This window comes from Gossypium arboreum, chromosome 5 (assembly GCF_025698485.1).
Source record: "Gossypium arboreum isolate Shixiya-1 chromosome 5, ASM2569848v2, whole genome shotgun sequence".
NCBI lineage: Eukaryota > Viridiplantae > Streptophyta > Magnoliopsida > Malvales > Malvaceae > Gossypium > Gossypium arboreum.
Window position 1 is genome coordinate 48,038,945 of NC_069074.1, and position 12,035 is coordinate 48,050,979.

General features: G+C 38.5%; 1 long non-coding RNA gene and 1 other non-coding gene across 2 annotated transcripts; one reads left to right on the forward strand and one right to left on the reverse strand.

Annotated features, from left to right (window-relative positions):
- Positions 1-673: 673 nt before the first annotated feature.
- LOC128292942 (uncharacterized) lies at positions 674-1,671 on the reverse strand. Its single transcript, XR_008282932.1, has 2 exons — positions 1,628-1,671; positions 674-905 (listed from the first exon to the last, which is right to left on the reverse strand). It is a non-coding gene; the product is annotated as an uncharacterized LOC128292942 (long non-coding RNA).
- A 9,797-nt stretch (positions 1,672-11,468) lies between these two features.
- LOC128293507 (small nucleolar RNA R71) lies at positions 11,469-11,574 on the forward strand. The gene has a single exon (XR_008283688.1). It is a non-coding gene; the product is annotated as a small nucleolar RNA R71 (small nucleolar RNA).
- The last annotated feature ends 461 nt before the right edge of the window (positions 11,575-12,035 follow it).

The following is a 12,035-nucleotide window of genomic DNA, read 5'->3' on the forward strand; positions in this document are numbered from 1 at the left end:
TGTTTCCTTAAAAAGTATATCTCGAGTTACAGAACTCAGAAACTGATTCTGTAAATTTTCCCTGAATTTAGACTCATATATCCATCCCTGTCTTTTTTTCTAGAATTTTTTCTCAGGCCAATTGGTACAGTTTATTAGTTAAAGTCACCCATGTTACAGGGGTCGACTACACTGACCTTCGTGCGTTACAACATGAATATCTCTCTGTAAAGGGTTTCAATACTGATGTCGTTTGTTTCTAATGAAACTAGACTGAAAACGGAATCTGGAAATATAAGGCATGACTTCTAATTCATTCTGGATAATTTATGGTAAATTTTCAAAGTCGCGACAGGGGACCCAGAAACCATTCTGGCCCTGTCTCACGAGAACTTTAATATCTCTCAGTATACTGTTCATATGATCGTTTCGTTACTTTCATATGAAAATAGACTCGTCAAGGTTCAATCACATAATTTATTCACTATTTAACACCATTCCTACAAATTTTGGTGATTTTTCACATCCACGTCACTGCAGCTGGCAGCCTCTGTTTTTAAGGTAGGCTTTACCTATATTGTAGTTCCCATGGACCAACTATAGTCTAGTCATACTTAGGTCCACATATGATCATATTTAGCCATTCCAATGGCTGATCATGTGACCAACACTCTCATTCCAAACCATAATCACATCATGAAACCAAATATAATTACAAACCACATATGGTCAAATTCCATACTCCACTTTTACGAACCATTTTCGCATGGCCGCACACATATACATCACAAAGTACTTAAAACAACCGAGGGTGGTCCTATACATGCCATATCCAAAACTCAACTAAAGGAGTACCAAAAAGGGCTTTGATAGTGTGGTTGACTTCAACTTCTATGATCCCGAATCCGATCGCTAACGAGCAAAATCTATAAACAGAGAAACAAAGAAACGGAGTAAGCAATTTATGCTTAGTAAGTTTCGAGCCATAATATACACACAACCAAAGCATAGCATTCAAGTAGCTAAACAATAATTCATATGCACAATTTCTCAAAGACATGCTTACTTCACAATCCCAACTCTTATATTCATACACAAATAACGGCCTAGTTAATGCCGATAGCTCATTTATCATTAGAGCGAATATTCATACGCACTTACTCATAGTGTGCGAAGCACACACAAAACATACCTTGTTGTTGGGAATTTCACAAGTGCATTAACTGAAAATTTTCCAGCAAGTTCAAAGTTCTCGAATCACATACCTTCGAGTTTATCCGGATATAGCTACTGCTCAAACGCCTTCGGACATAGCCCGTTATGGTAACCCGCACAAAGGCCTTCGGACTTAACCCGGATATCACAATTTGCACAATTGCCTTCGGCTTAGCCCGGATATCATAACTCGCCCAATTGCCTTCGGGCTTAGCCCGGATATCATAACTCGCACAATTGCCTTCGGGCTTAGCCCGAATATCACTCGAACATTCATACACATCTTTGTTTCAATTTCATAACACAACTTTTATGCACAATTCACTTAGCAAAAATATCATTTCGCTCAATGGCCACATACAAAGGCACAATTTCGATTGCTTATTACTTCATTCAATTGAATCAAAATCTAAGTTTCGATACTAAAACTTACCTCGGACGTGGTCGAACGATTTCGACGGCTATTCGACGACTTTTTCCTTCCCTTATCGGATTTAGCTCCCTTTGCTCTTGAGCTTAATTTAACAAATAAATTGGTTTTATCATTTGAGCATCGAAGAGGAATTCAAGATACCTAGCCAATATATATGCTCATTAGGCATCAAAGTCGCATATGTACGAAATCACGAATCGAACTCAACACATTAGTTAATATTCCTCTTAGTCAATTTTCTAAGCCAAGAATAGGCATCAATATGCTTGCCTCTAACCGAATGCATGCACACCAATTTCCCTCATGTGGCCGAATATGCATGTCCATGTTGAGGCCAATTATGCACTTAATACCACACAAAACAGCATGCATTTTACTAACTAACGATTACATATTGTAGCTCAATACACATCTCTCATGTACTTCATAACCAAACATCATCACAAGCAAATATATACCTTGAAATAGTATATATGTCATGCCAATACATCATGTGCAAACATGTATACACATATAGGTGCAAGGTCAATCTCAAGGGTTCATACCCATCCAAACACAAATTTTACCAATCAAGTAACAAGCATAAATCATGCTCATGAATGCACCATGGTCGAATACATCACAACCATACTCTTTCAACTTCGGTCATGGTTAAACAAAGAATTCAATGTCCTACTCAAGAATACTAAAAGAAATTTCAAGAGTAGTCAATCCATCATTACATGCATCATCAACAAGCTTCACATTTAGCATGCAATGGCTTTAACACAATATCAACCTTGGCCAAATACCATTTTTCATGGCATAGCAAGGATTTGAACCATGGCTAACATGCACATCAAGTTAGAAACCAAAAAGCATGAATCTCATGACACAACCTCAACATACCTTAATCTTGATGCAAGTATAGCCAAATCTCCTTCTAGATCTCTTCTAAACTAAAATGGAGCAAAATTTCCTTCCTTCTTAGAATTTTCAGCCCAAAGAAAATGAGAATGGATGAACCAAATTTTTTCTTTTCCTTTCTCTCAACTCACGGCCAAGGGGGAAGCATGGATGAGACCATTTTTTTTCTTTCTTTGCCCATGCTCTTTATTTTATTATTTCACCCTAATGCACCAAAAAAACATGTTTCATGACATGTTTTGCCCATCCACTCTTGCCATGGCCAGCCACTTCATGTTGGGGGGGGGAAATTGACATGCAAATCCCTTATTTTTGCATGCATGTTCAACTAGTCATCACACCTTTCCCCATCATACTTTCAAAGTTTACTACTAGGTCCTTTCTAATGAAATTCACATTTATAACTCTAAATCGAAACATCAAAATGTCACACATGAATTAAAACATATTATAGGCATCAAAATAAATTATAAATTATTTTTATGCCTCGGTTTTGTGGTCCCGAAACCACCTCCCGACTAGGGTCAATTTTGGGCTGTCACAGGTACCTAATTGAAATGTGTGAGATATGGGCTCAATGCATGTAATATGAGTTGTATTGGATGGTGATGAGTAAGTTGTACATATGTTTATTTATGGTATTCATGAATAAGCTATGAAAAGTTATGTGCATATTGTTCTATGATTAGTTGATGATTATTTTCATGCAACTTAAAAAAGCTTTATGCTTACCCTATTTCCTTTCCATTTTCTTATAGTGTCGCCAAAGTAGCTCGAGGATCATTGCATACGTCAGAGAAGCCAGTTACACTATCATCCGAAGCATTTGGTATAATTAGATCTTTAATTTTGATTATGGCATGTATAGGACCCTGACTTTTGAGTTTTGTGTCATTGTTAATTGGCCAAATGTGCTGGCTTACTTTAGCATTTGATTCATTTTGTATAAGTCCATGGAAAATAGTTAATATTGAAATTTTATATACGAATACAATATAGTCTTTCATGAATGTGAAATTATCGGCATGGTTAAATATAAGAAATATATATAGGCCTTAGCTATGGTTGTTTGGTTGAGAAAACATCTTAAGTTAGACTTTTATATGTTGGTTGGCATTAGATGGTGTTTCAGGATGGCAAAATGCTTTGTAGATAGCCTTATATTGTCCACACGGGTAGACACATAGGCGTGTGTCTAGGCCGTGTGTGAACACACAGTCAGCCCCATGGACATGTTGCTTGGTCGTGTGTCCCCTACACCTCGAATTTGCAAGTCAGTATGCATGGTAGTGAATGCACAGGCAGAGACACAACCATGTGTCTCAGCCGTGACACGGCCTCTGGCGACAGGCGTGTGCCCAAAAATTGTTGCTGACATCAGAAACAAAATGTCAAGGTTTTTAGACACTAACATGGACACGAGCGTGTATTAGGCTGTGTGAAAACCCCTGTAGGTTCAAATTTGGAATTTAATTCACATAGGCTCGAGGCACGAACGTGTCCCTTTGTGCTTAGGCTATGTGAACTACACGGGCGTGTTGCCCTTCCACACAAGCGTGTGCCCTGCTTCAAGTGGCATTTTTAAAGTTTTCAAAAGTGTTGGGATTAATCCCAGGTTATTTCCAAAGTGTGGTTTGGGCCTTGATCATGTTATTTCGTGATAGGTTTTAAATATTTATAATTAATCATTCTTGAAACTAAATATTTATAATTAATCATTCTTGAAACTAACTATTATCGTGATGTAGACAAGTGTACCTATCGAATAGTAGTATAGTTTTAGCAAGACCGGATTGTCGAACCCAAAGGAACTAAAAGTACTAGTAATGACTGTCTTTTTATTATCTAGCCCTGGAATAAAAAGGTTTTGTTTTAACTAACTAATTATCTAAACTAAGAACTCACAGAGAATAGAATTGGGGAATTTCTTTTGGGAAAATCGATTGAATTAAGACAATACCTAAGGAAAAATCCACCTAGACTGTACTTGTTATTTTGGCTCCGAATCGGAAGATTTATTCATTTAACTTGTTCCATAGAGATCCCCAAGTTATGTTATTATCCCTATTCAGGACTAATAACGTCTAATCCCTAGATTGAATAATTGAGACCTTTTTCTAATTAAGACCCTAGGGTTGCATTAACTCGATCTATGGATCCCCTTATTAGGTTTCACCCTAATCTGGAAAAATCTTGTCACCCTATGTCTAAGCACGCAAACAAATCCACTTAATTATGACAAATGTACTCTTAGACAGGGTCTATTCCTCTTCTGAATAAGAGCTTATCTTGAATCAGTATCCTGGGATATCAAAACAAGAATTATGAACACATAATTAAGAACAAATCAAATTTTTATCATACAATTCAGAAAATAATAACAAGATTCGTCTTAGGTTTCATTCCCCTTAGGTATTTAGGGGATTTAGTTCATAACTAAATAAGAAAACATCTTAGAATAATAAAAAATACAGAACATCTTAGAATAATAACTAAATTGAGGAGAGATCTTCAGTCTTGATGATGAATCTAGCTTCTGAGAAGGATCAATCAGCTTCCTTGGAGTAATTCCTTACTCCCTATTCTGTGCCTCCCTACTTTCCTCCTCTAGGGTGTATTTATAGGCTTTAGAATGCCTAGAAGCCCTCAAAATTGGCCTTTTCTAAATTGGACTCAACTTGGGCTCGATAGGGACACACCCGTGTGCGATTACTTTAGGCCATGCTCGAGCCTACCAAATTGACACGGCCGTGTAGTCTGCCCGTATGAGGAGGTCTAGGCCGTGTTGACTTCGTACTTTGGCCCATTTTTTCTTTTTTTGTCCCGTTTCTCGTTTTTTTTCTCTCCTATGCTCTCCTAAGTATAAAATATGAAATTAAAGCATTAGGAGCATCAAATTCACCAATTCTAATGGGAAATCATCCATAAAATGCGTTAAACATGGAGTAAAAAATGTATAAATTACGGTTTATCAAATACCCCCACACTTAAGCATTTTTTTGTCCTCAAGCAAAATTCTCAACTCATAATCAAAATAATCCATAGGTAATCATACATTGAGAATTCAACTAAAAGAACATAAAAGTTTCAAACATTCCAAGTTGAGTATTTAATCATGCAAACATAGGTGTCTCCCATCATCTAAGTAATTACCTTTGGTTCAGAATATCACAGAGTTTCACATCCTCACTAAAGATTCACTCAAATCACTCGAGGTGTTTAAGGACAATAAATGAAGCACTCAATAGTCAATAATGAAAAGTCATTACCATAGGCTTGCATGAAAATCAAATCTCCACCACTATAATTTAAGATGATACATCAATCAAAAGGTCTTTAGAGGGTTGTAATAAGGCTTGGTTAGGGGGTGTGGTCACAAGCTAAAAGAAAGGGTTAGAATCGAGATTGAATTGAAAAATTGCCTAACTAGAAACAGGGTTAATCATCACTTGCGTACAACAGGGCTTCTTCTCAGAATATGGAATTACTAAAGTGTATACATTTTTTTAAGAACAAGTCAAATAAAATAGACTAACTATTAAGAACAAGACATAGCTAAGCAATTTCTTCAACTCAAATCTCGACAAAAATAGGGATTAATTTAGGGGATTTCAACAATAATGGGTTAAGGGTTAATATTAAGGGTAATACAATTAATGACTTGTTAGGCTCAAGGGGGTTTACTAGGGGTTAATCGTGGAGGTAGGATTTTCATGGCATGAGTGGGTTAATCCTAAGTGCCTTAATCATTTTGACATATCAAATCAAATGGTGTTGTCTTAACATGCATAATCAAGCAAGTTCTAGAATAACAGTTTAATACTGACGCACTCAAAGTAATAATAAGAGTGACATGAAAGAATTAATAGATGCTCAAAAGGCCAAAAAATCTCACAAAAATTATGGCTTTTTGATGTTTAAAACTTTGTGAATTCCAACTCAAAGTAATACCTAAACTTTGGGGAAACAACCTAAATTTTTAAATTCTTAAAAATCAACTTATCATGCTTGATTCCCCAATGTCTTAAAGTTTAAACAATCAATGCATAAGTTCCTATGTTTTAATTCAAGATATATCAATCGAAATCATAAATCAATCAAAATTTATCCTAAATACGATATGAGAGCTTTTTAAGAGAACAAGGCAGTCATTCAGGGATTTTTCTGATAATGAAATAAATATCCCCTCCACACTTAAGATGTACATTGCCCTCAATGTACAAAGATAGATATAAAAATATAGAAAGAAGATAGGGAGAGAAGTGAAACTTCCTGTATGATGAATTCCTCGAACTGGAGTTTTGGAGAGTAATCGGTGCGAGAGTGGAGGAGGATACTCCGACAGTGGTAGAGGTTCATTAGTCCATAAGTCCTGCGCCGAAAGAATATTATATCTAGTGGTAGCTATGGTCGTGGTCGATCAGGACATGGCAGTCGTGGAGAACCTTTCCCGGTGGAGTGTTTATTCCTATACGATGATGAGCTTTAGAGCTCTTATATAACTGTGATAAAATCAGGAACTTTTTAGGAGAAATTAGGAAGAATAATTACTCATAAAAAAATAACCAAAATTAATAATTAAAAATAAAATTCTAAAATCTAATAAAAATAAAAAGTAGTTGTAATATAAATTAAAAACATAAAATAATAAATAAATATTTTTAAACATCTTCATCGTTGGATGGTTCGCGAGGTGGGACTGGTGATGAGATGTGGAGGTGCTGACAAATCTGCTGTAGAGTAGCATCAATGTTGTCAAATCGATGAAAACACTGCTGCTCGAATCGAGTGAGGCGCTCAGAGATGTCAGCATATGAAGCCACCACATGAACTGGACGAGAGGGTGGTGGTGGCTGAGTCAGTGGGTCCTCTTGCTGTGGAGGGACATCATCAGAAATGTCCTCATAGGCCTCCTCCTTGGCAGATTGGGTGAGACGATATTGAGAAGGGTAGGTTCCTCGGCACCTCTCGGTCATCCTCATGCTAAGCATGCTTGAGATGCCTTGTGGAGACATCTGACCAATGAGGGTCAAGGATGATTCTTGGGCCACGGTGTCAAGGAGCCCGAAGTGTCGAGCCAACCGAGTAACATAGGGGCCAATGGAGATGACCCCTTTCATATGCCGCTCCATCTGGTGCTGAATCACGAGGACAACAAAATAAGCAAGGTCGATTACATGCCCATGCGACATACACTATAAAAAGTAGGCGTCGTGAGTGTTGACGACGCCGGTGCTCTCTCGCTTTCCTGTAATCATGTGAGCCAAAATGGCTTGTAAGTACCTCAGGGATGGTGGGAGAACTGATACCTTGGAGCGGCTAAGATTGTAGGAGGCAGCACCAGGGGCCAAAGTGTGCAAGCACTTCGAGGGAGAGAAGTGTATGTGGCAAGTGAGAGCATGTAGTTCATTCTCCTTCTTGAACTCCTCTGTATATAAGCCTAGTGCAGCACCGAACTCTGGGACGCTTAGCTGGCAGATTAATTTGCCTAGGCGAAATTGGACCATGCCAGGATCATCGTAGTTCGTCATTACGGTCTGAAGATGGAACATTGAGCATAGTTTCATCGTGAGCTCGAGGTATGTTGGCTCGATGATTCCAAAGAATAGCTCTCAAGGGTCGGGGGTTAGGAGGGCTCGAATCACATCAGCCAACTGAGCTTATTCTACGGTAGCCCAGTCAATGCAATTACCCGCAATTAAAGGTCTAGCCCGAAGTATTTGGAAAAGTTCTTCCTAGGTCCCACGGGGAACTGTAGGAGAGGGTGATGAATTTTTGCGGTTGGACCCACAGAAGATGACGCTCCCTTCCATTTCTTGGAAGCAGGTACGACGATTTTTTTCCCTCGTGAAGATGACATGATACCTGCAATCAAAACTATTAAGTCATCTTAAGGAATGATCAAAGTAAAATGAAGACAAAATGTAAATAACAATCATAATTTCAGCAACTACTAAGACTAACAAATTAATCAAAGCAATCAATTGTATGGCGTGAAAATGGCAATGAATTTTATGGAATACAGCATGTGTGACGGATGAAAAATGTTAACACTAAAGGCATGAGTATGTTTATTGTTCTAATCATGAATATTTACTTCTAACTAATCTAATAAAACAGAGAAATCATATAAAGAGTAAGAATTTGCACATGGAAAAGATAAGAGCTTATTCTATAGATAAAATGTGGGTGATAGAAAGCTGAAAATAATCATGAAAAATGCATAGTTCTATAATAACTAACATGAAAAATGAGTGCAATTAAAGGGAAAAAAGTACACAAACGCTAGAAAAGGGAGAATGAGCAGTAAAAATGGAGTTGGATGCAGCACATGGGCATGGCAGGAAGGCCGTGTGAACTTGCAGCTGCTAGGGTTAGGGTTTTTGAATGTGGAAAAAAGTGAATAGTGCAGGGTATTTATAGATTTTGGGCCACACGGCTAGGGTACACGCCCATGTTTCCCAAATTTTTCCCGTGTGTTTAGCATTTTTGCTATTTGGGCACATCTAAAATCGTCCCACGCCCATGTACCTTGGGTGTGTGGGTTCACACGGCAATGTCGTACGATCGTGTCTAGCTTTGTTCGCTTCTCCCATGCCCATGTATGCAAGCCTCACGCCTGTGTTAATTTGACAGGTTCGACCACGGGTGTTAGACACGGGCGTGTCGACTGCCGTGCTAGTTTCTCAGCTTCAACCACGGGTCTTCCACATGGGCATGTCGCACGCTCGTGTTGTTTTAGCAGGCTCGACCACGACCATGTCACACGGCCGTGGCATTTTATCATAGTCTATGTTTAGGGATATCCTTTCCCTGTTTTCATACGGCCCTAAGCATGCCCGTGTGCTTGGCCGTGTCTCTATGGAAAGCCTGTATTCAAGTGCTCCGTTAGTAAGTTAGGTGTTGAAGACTAAATTTTAAAGAAGTTAATACAGTTAGTGCTCGGGTTGCCTCCCGAGAAGTGTTTATTTACAGTCTAAACTGGACTGACCTCTCCGTTGAATGGTTATGGTGGTTCGAGGAGTTTATACTCCTCATTCCTGCTATCATTCTCATCAAAATAAGGTTTCAGATGGGTGTTGTTTACCTTAAAAGTGCCGAACTTGGGATGACTTACCTTGGCTGTACCAAATGGGATAATGCTAAGTACTGTAAGAGGGATTTCTTCATTCGGTCTGGCAGTAACAATGTGAGGATCTGCGGCATCTAATAAGACTTTATCTCCAACCTTAAGTTGATATGGGAAGGTGTTGAGCTCGTTCTGGCGTAGTTTTGGTTTATCATGTGTTCTCGGTTTATGTGTCCGCCATTCATCTAGTTCCTCGATTTGTAGCCTTCGATCTTCATGAATAGGTCCTCTGCTACTGCTTGGGAATGACTCATGTACTTCCTTCAGACTCATTTCCTGCAAAGTAGGTTGTACCATATTGTCAGTTTTAGTAGAATGGGTTAAACGATCACCTTCAATTTCTGATGTGTTGCCAAAATTGCGAGCTTGAAGAGTGATTGTTTTGTCTCCCACACGAAGAGTGAGTTCACCTGTGCCAACATCAATAATCATTTTAGCAATTGCTAAAAAGGGCCTTCCTAAAATTAAAGGAGTGTTGCTATCCTCCTCTATGTCTAGAATAATAAAGTCAACGGGAAATATAAATTTATCGATTTTAACTAACACATCTTCAATAGTACCCCTAAGGAATCTTATAGTTTTATCTACTAATTGAATGCTCATCCTAGGCTGTTTGGGTTTCCCGAGACCTAGTTGCTTAAACATTTTGTAAGGCATGACGTTGATACTAGCCCCTAAATCAGCTAATGCATTATTAACATCTAAGCTACCAATTAAGCAAGGAATCGTAAAACTCCCTAGATCTTTTAGTTTGTTCGGTAGCTTATTTTGCAGAATAGCTGAGCACACTACGTTTAACTCCATATGCGACACCTCATCCAACTTCCGCTTATTTGTTAAAAGCTCCTTTAAAAATTTCATTGCGTTTGGCAGCTGTGATAGAGCTTCAATAAACGGTAAGTTAATGTGTAATTTTTTTAAGAGTTTAAGAAATTATGAGTGGTCTTTCCTTGTCGCATTAGGGTATGGCACACGAGTTTTATATTCGACATTCACCGATTTGTTTTTATTTTGACCACCTCACCTTGAGCTTTTCTTACCACAGTTTCTTGCCTCGGTTCTAGTTCAGGCTCAACGACTCCTTCGTTATCCTTGGGTTCAGTATTACTTGGCAGGCTGCCTTGTGGTGGTTCAGAGATTAGTTTAGAAAGCTGGCCTATCTGAGTTTCGAGCCCTTGGATTGATGCTTGTTGATTCTTAAGTTTTGTCTCGGTATTCTAGAAACGAGTTTCTATACCGATATAAACTTTGAGAGCATCTCTTCAAGGTTCAGCTTCTTTTACTGTTGGTAGGGTGGTTGTTGGTAGTAGGGAGGATGTTGTGTTCTTTGATTGCCTTTACCACCCCATGAGAAATTGGGGTGGTTCCTCCAACCTGCATTATATGTGTTACTATATGGGTTATTTTGGGATCGAGAGTTATTGTTACCCATATATTGGACTTATTCCTCCTTGATGCTAGGGTTGAAGGGTTGATACTCTTTGCATGCTCCTCCTCCATTCGTCTCGCACCTCATTACTGGATGTACCTGAGCAGAACCAAGTAAACCATCAATCTTTTTATTTAGAAGTTCTACCTTGTTTGACAGTATAGTAACTGAATCGACGGTTATAAACGCCTGCTGTTTTAGTTAGCTTTGTCCTCATGACTTGCCACTGATAGTTATTCAATGACATCTCTTCTATGAACTCATAAGCATCTTTAGGTGTTTTATTATTGATAGTTCCACTAGCAGCTGCGTCAACCATTTGCCGAGTCGGAGGATTCAGACCATTATGGAATGTTTGAACCTGTAGCCAAAGTAGTAACCCATGGTGAGGGCACCTTCTCAAAATGTCCTTGTATCTCTCCCACGCATCGTAGAGTGTTTCTAAATCCATCTACACAAAAGAAAAGATATCATTACGTGATTTAGCCGTTTAGCTGGCAGAAAATATTTTACTAAAAAGTTTTCGGTCATTTGTTCTCAAGTAGTAATTGACCCTCATGGTAACGAGTTCAACCACTGTTTAGCTTTGTTCCTCAGTGAGAAAGGGAATAATTGAAGATGAATGGCATCGTCAGAAACTCTATTAATTTTAAATGTATCGCATAGTTTCAAAAAGTTTGCTAAGTGAGCGTTGGGATCTTCATCCTGCAAACCATCAAATTGAACAAACTGTTGTATCATTTGAATTGTGCTAGGTTTCAGTTCAAAAGTATTTGCAGCTACAACAGGTCTAACTATGCTTGATTTAGTTCCTGTTAAAAAAGGTTTAGCATAATCATACATAGTGCGTGGAGCAGGATTTTGATTAGCCGCAATTGTAGGAGGTAGCTGATTGTCTTGGTTTTTAGCCATCTCTTCAGTTGGGGGTTGAGTCTCATCTTTTT